The sequence below is a fragment of the Rhincodon typus genome, chromosome 14 (assembly GCF_021869965.1).
Source record: "Rhincodon typus isolate 14 chromosome 14, sRhiTyp1.1, whole genome shotgun sequence".
NCBI lineage: Eukaryota > Metazoa > Chordata > Chondrichthyes > Orectolobiformes > Rhincodontidae > Rhincodon > Rhincodon typus.
This window is the reverse complement of record NC_063345.1, coordinates 31705090-31711847: the sequence shown is the minus strand read 5'-3', so window position 1 is coordinate 31711847 and position 6758 is coordinate 31705090. Positions and strand designations below refer to the sequence as shown.

Genomic DNA, 6758 nt, shown 5'->3' with positions numbered 1-6758 from the left:
AGGAAGGATCACCGGACCCGAAACATTAACTCTGTTTTCTCCTTCACAGATGCTGCCAGACCTGCTGAGCTTTTCCAGCAACTTTGTTTTTGTTGTCTCCTTCATTAATACCGGTGCCAGTGTCCCAGGAATGAAAACCCATTTCTCCTACACCAAACTTTGAGCTATGCATTTACCTTTCCATCTTATTTACCCCATTTCAATTTGCACGTGGCTCAGATAACAATCCAGAGTTTATTTCTTTGGTGGTTCTGCTTTTTAGTTTAGCACCAAGCTTCTCCTAGTCACTCTGTAGAATCTCTTTCCTAGTCCTACATTTGCCATTCGTTCTTATGTGGACCAAGACACCTGGATCCTTCTCCTGCCACTCCATGTTCCTCTCCAGACCAGAAGAGATTTCCTGTGGTTGCCTTGTATTACACTTATGTCCACCAGCTCCCACATACTACCATATGCAACAGATCATCACCTGCTCAGCCATTTCTATTTTGTTTAATTAATTCATTTGGTTGTTAAATATATTTAAAGTTAACTACTTCCCTGTATTCTTTAGCTATAATAATGTGTTGAGTTTTAAACTAATTGGCTGATCAAAAGAGAATCTTGTAAAGAACATATCTTTATTTTTCTGCAATTTGGTTGCTGATTGAATTGGGGAAATGACTGTTTTAAAAACCAAATGTCCAGACTGAGATGTGGTGTCTTCTTCTTTCTGATAAAATACCTAAAGCCTGAAAAAAGCCAGTTTATTTTCCCTCACTGATTGTCAGCTGTTTGTTTTACCTGGTAACTAAGAGATTTTGTGGAAAATGTGCCAGTCACTTGTGCCTTCTGTGAAGAAGTGAAAAACATCTGCAGAAAACAGACTGAACAACAAAAAGTCTTGTCAAGCAAAAGGATCAACTCAGCGAATCCTGCAATCTGGGTCCCAAACAATATTTTACACGAGTTACTTTTTCCCTCCACCCATAACACCAATGCTTTTTTTTGTCAACTTGTGTCTGTCTGTATGAGCATCACTCTTATTAGGGGTTAGAATTTTAATTCATAAAATTACATGTGAGCAGTGCATAGTTGTTTACCTGTGGTTAGAATCTATTGAAGTACAAAAACCCGATCCACATTTTCTGTTATTCTGGGACTAAAAAACAAGTAGATTTGGGAATTTTGTGTACTTTGATAAAATTTTGAACTTTTATGACACCTCTAGGAACAGTGGGCTTTGATTTCCTGTGTGCTGCACTAATGAGGTGTGACAAGAGAGAGAGCCATGAATCATCTCCCTGTTTTCTTGTGATGTCACACTTTGGGTCTGACAGAAACAGGTTGAAGGAGCTTTCTGTGTCTGGTTTAAAACACTCCCCTCACACATCCTTGCATTCCCGCTCCCCATGTACTGGTCTTCCCTCTCTGCGTCCAGTTTAAAACCCCCTCTATTCTGCACACCACTCTCTGTGTACTGGGCCTCCCTCTCTCTTTCTGGTTTAAACCCCACACCCACTCTCCACACTCCATGTACTTGGCTTCCCTCTCTGCCATCAGTTTGTATATCCCCTGTGGCTGTGCCTGTTACATAGGTCTGTATCCCATATATTGGGTCTCCTGTCACTGCTGCAGTTCTTCCACAGATCCACTCTGTGTGCTTACTGATTGTTTCATCCTCATCCAAAGTATAATATCAGCCACAATTGTAGGATTCATCAAGGCTATTTGCACTAACCTTATGTAACACATTGACTGTAGCCTCTATAGTTTCCCAAAGTGCAGTCTAAAGGAGTGACTGCAGACAGGAGATGGCCAGCCTTATCCCACTAGCTGCTCTCTGAATCTGCCTCTCCGCAAGTCACGGGATGAAGAGATGGAGAGGGAGAGAAGAGAAGGACAATCAGGAGTACTAGAAACTGCTTATAAATTTTATTCTTGGCTTGTAGTTGAAAGGAAGCCTTTTCCTCTAAGTATAACAAAATAATTTATCATGATTATGCTTAAAATAAAATATTTATCATTAATAGTTCAATGGACATTCTCTCATACCCTTTGATCATGAAAACAGTTGTAGATTCTAATGATATTTATATTCTTTGATAAAATTTCTCATAATTAGAATTGGAATTGTTCCCAAATGAGAATTCAAGTTTAATTCAAAGTAATTCAAATCAGACATAGGTCAAAATTGGAATCAGAGGAATAATTGGATTTATAGTGCGATTCTTCAGTCCTGGAGAAATACATTTGGGTGAGCAATCAGAACCAATTATATTCATCCATGTTCCTCCTGAGAGAACGCAGCACCAGATAAACAAATTCATTCTTATAAATATTGTATTTGTATTTTAATCAAACTCAAGCAGATAACAAAAGGGATCTAAAAACAGATGAGTTCTCAAGTTCTGATCACTGTTCAGCAAGTAAAGGCAGGATCCATCTCAGTTGTGAGGTGGACAATACAGTAACCTAGTTACAGGTTTGAACAGACACAGTAATGATTGCTTGTCACTTTCTAAGTTGTTGGTCCCTACACTCTTGAATCTTTGTCATGACACAAACTGTACAAGTTGTATGGGTTTCCTGATCTTTGTCACTACAGTAACTGGCTGGTTGAAAAAAAATCCAGCCTTCCCTGTTAGGCTCACAAGTAAAGCTAAATAAATATTTAAACATGGAAACAGAGCACTGACAGCATTCACAGGACAGTACTCCTTTCAGTACTAAATATTACTTATGGCTGCTGATTTCAGGCTGAATTAGTTGGAGTCGGTTTCTGTTTAATTGGGTTCATTCCCTCTTTGTGGATGGCTGCAGGTGAAAAATAATTGACAGTCTTTATGACACAGATGTTCCTTCCTTGTGGACAGTTGGATTTAAGTGAGTTGTCAGGGTTGCCTGTGGGTTCACACATGTCCCATCAACCCTATCTTCGTCTTACAAGCTCTCCCACAGTGAAGAGCTTTTGGTTGTTAGCCAACAGAATTAGCGGTGGATTGTTGGCTCAAACAAGTGTCCTGTCTTTCCGTCTCTCTCATGGTTGCTTTTAGTGCTGCTTTTGTTGATTAGGAGATCTTGAAGTGATTTTTGATGATGGACTATTAATACAGTTGTTGTTGGGCTTCTACTTCCTGTGTGCAGATGTTGATAGAGCAAACCTTCATAGATGACCTTCCATATGTTTCCTTTGACCCCTGTGTGAATGTGCTCCCTGATGTAACTCAGAGTTAAGCATTTGTTTGGGCAGTATTGAGTAATGCATCCTTACAATTTGTCCTGTCCTTTCAGCTGATGTGAGATTATTACAACTTTGGCATGTCTGCATCTTGGAAGACATTCATGTTTGCTCTTTTGCCTGACCAAGCCAGACAGCATTGCTGATAATGTTCTAGTGTTGCCAAGTCTTCCAAGCATTAATGCTGTTGAGAAGTTTGGGCGAACTATTGACTAATAGATTTTGAATTTAGTGTGAAGTCTGATATCATCATTTTTGAAATCTCACAAACGTAATTTACCATAGGCTGAGTAACACATTGAATTTGATAGTATATCTTATTATCAGTGTTGGCTTTTATGATAGCTTCCCAGAAAGGAAGATGAGAGACATTTTTAACACTTCACCATGAATCTCAAATGAAGGCAATTCACCCAACTTTCTTAGACAGCACCTACCAACCATGACCACTTCCATCCAGAAGAACACAGATAACAAATACATGGGAAAGCCACCACCTGCAAGTTCCCCTCCAAACCACTCACCATCCTGACTTGGAAATATATCGCTATTCTTTCAGTGTGGCAGAGTCAAAAATCTGGATCTCTCCTTGACAGCACTATTGGTGCTCCTACACCAAATGGACTACAGTGATTCAAGAAGGTGACTTATCACCATCTTCTAAAGGCCAATTAGGGATGAGCAATAAATGTGAGCTTTGCTATTGATGTTAACATTCCATGAAAGATTAAACACAGATCATCTATATTAAACTAATTTTTAGTGTCATTTGGTCACATAGACTGCATTAATGATGCAATTCTTTGCAAGAGAATGTTTTCACTTCCATCCAGAAATTTCAAGCAGGAAATTTAAGATAAAGCTGAAGGGTTAGAACTGATATTTTCATCTAGTGGATGCTGACCAAACAATGGTTAAAAATGATCAGACATTGTAAAGTATTTTAGAGCCCAGAAATATGGATTAAAATAACATAATGTGATGTTAGTAACAACTATTTGAACACATTTGATATTTTAGTAAAAGTGGTAAGGATTTAAAGTAAATGTGTTCATGTCTCAAATAATAGGGGAGCAGAGGAATCTCATGTAAATATATCCATTCATTTGTTATGAACATCACACAATGTAAATTTGAATCCAAAAATGCCTTGACTGTTTAGAATTTCACTCAGCAAGGCTTCTCAGGACCTGATCAAATTATTTTAAATATACATTAATGTTGTATACCCCAAATTTACAGTGCCTCCATTTGTACATGCATTGTGTGAATGTTTTGTAGACATGTATTATACTGTATTGTGAAAAGAATCTAAAAGTACATTGGATTTGCAACAGATGTTAGTACACCTGGTTTTGTCTTCAGTTGGATAGTTAGTTCAAGGATCTGGTCCAGTCCACTTAAGTGCTCCTGCTAAGCAGGATCACTGTCCTTGCCTGTTATGTTTTACTTCATGTTTGAATTGGTTTGCTTGTATGAGCATTCACACAGCTGAATGAAAATGTCTGGCAGAAGACAGAAAAGTTTGAAAACACCTACCACAGATTCAAGAACAGCCTCTGCCCTGCTGTTATCAGACTTTTGAATGGACCTCTCATATATTAAAGTTTATCTTTCTCTGAACTTCTCTGTAGTTGTAACACTACATTCTATTCTATTACCCTGTTATACTTTTGTAAGTTATGATTTGCCTGGATAGCACACAAAACAATACTTTTCACTGTATCTTGGTACATGTGACAATACTAAATCAAATCAAATCAAAATCAAAATCAAAAACAGAAGTTAAATTTATAGGGCATCTTATTTGTTTCCTCATACTATTCAAAACGCTTTGCAACCAGTATATTACTTTTAGAATCCAGGCACAGTTAATAACAGCAATCAAGTTGTATACAAACACTGTCTCAACAGCAACATTAATGCATCATTCTCTATTGTCAGCCTGGATTATATTTTCAAGTCAATAGCAGGGTACGAATTTGCCAACTGAGTGAATCTGACACTTAAAGAGGAAAACGTTTTCTTGTGTTTCATTATCAGTACACTCTTTCATAATTGACCCATCTTCAACTCCTCAGCATTAATTCCTGAATCCTAGCACATTCTGCAACTTTGTTTTTCCATTGAGTAGAACATAATAAACGTTACTCAAAGGCACAAAGCACAAAGCAGACAAAAATGAGGAAGGCCAACAGACTAATGCAGAAAGGGCCTACAATCCCACTATTGGGGCAACTCCTGACTCACTTGGCATTTTCCAAATGTTTAGTGAAAGTTTCGTCATTGACCTCCTCATCATGGAGTAATCTATTGATAGTCTGTCCAGCTGATAATTGTACTACTAAATCCTGAATGTTATAGCCTAGATGTTTGTCATGAAGTCAGTTAATGAGAGTTGGGAAAATTTATGTATCCACCTTGGGAAAAAGTATCCACAAAGACATGATGTCCATTGCCAGGAAATGGTTATAGTTGTGCCAGCTGGAAAGAGATTGGAGGAAGCTGTTGGGCTCTACAATGGTCTATTTAAAAGATCTACCTTGGTGATATGAGATAAAAAAAGTAAGACCTTCTAGCCCTCATCCCTCTCCCCCATCAACGCCACCCCCCCACACACACATAGTCTCCATGTCACCTCATGTAACTTATTAATGTGTACAATTAAAGCACATGGGATTGAGAGTAGTGTACTGACATGAATAGAGAACTGGTTGGCAGTCAGGAAACAGAGTAGGAATAAATGTTTCCTTTTCCAAATGATGGGCTTGGACCCCTAAATATCCACAATGAAGGAACTGAATGTAACATCTCCAGGTTTGCATGTGATGCAAAAATCATGAGCCCCAGGGTGTGCCATATTTCATTGATAGCTGTACTTCTCTGATCGCTGCAGTTCATTGCACAATGCTTACTTAGTTTTATCGGTTTCAAGTACTTGCAGTTTCTGTTAAAGAGTCGAAATAATTGACACTTCTATTGCCGTGTAGGAAAAGGACTTTTTAAAAACATTGTAGGAAGAATTGATTTTTCATACCCTGCTGTCACTTTATGTTTCATTGGTTCCAAGCAGATGTGCCATAAATGAGCATCAGGGTTTGAGGTGCCATAGAGGTGGGTGGGGGCGATAGCTGACATGGGTGTTGGGGTGGGGAAGAGCAGCCAAATAATGTTAAATAGCCATTAGCATCACTCTCAGTAAAGCTTAATAACATTTTGTTCCAATTGTTTTCAATGGAAAGCTGGTCTCCTGCTTCTGTCATGGAACCAAATTTACAAATTAAAAGGGTCTGAAGCTGATGAGTACACCAGCTTCCTATTGGAAAACAACTTTTAGAATGGTATCAACCCATTTAATTTCATACAACTTTCAAGGGACTACCATGGCTTTTCTCTCCAATGATGCCAGGAAAGTCTCCCTCCAACTATTACTTGTTCAAATAACATTTTTTCAGCCCTTTTTGAGCTGAGCAGTCTTTTTAATCAATTAGTTCATGATGAATTTTGTTAAGGTATATTTTGCCTGTTCTTTCTAAAT

The 6758-nt window shown here is 38.3% G+C and overlaps 1 protein-coding gene across 4 annotated transcripts in view; it reads left to right on the top strand.

The window, feature by feature from the left end:
* The window catches only part of arhgap20b (Rho GTPase activating protein 20b), a 111240-nt gene that overhangs the window by 99163 nt on the left and 5319 nt on the right, over nt 1-6758 (top strand). The window lies entirely within an intron of this gene.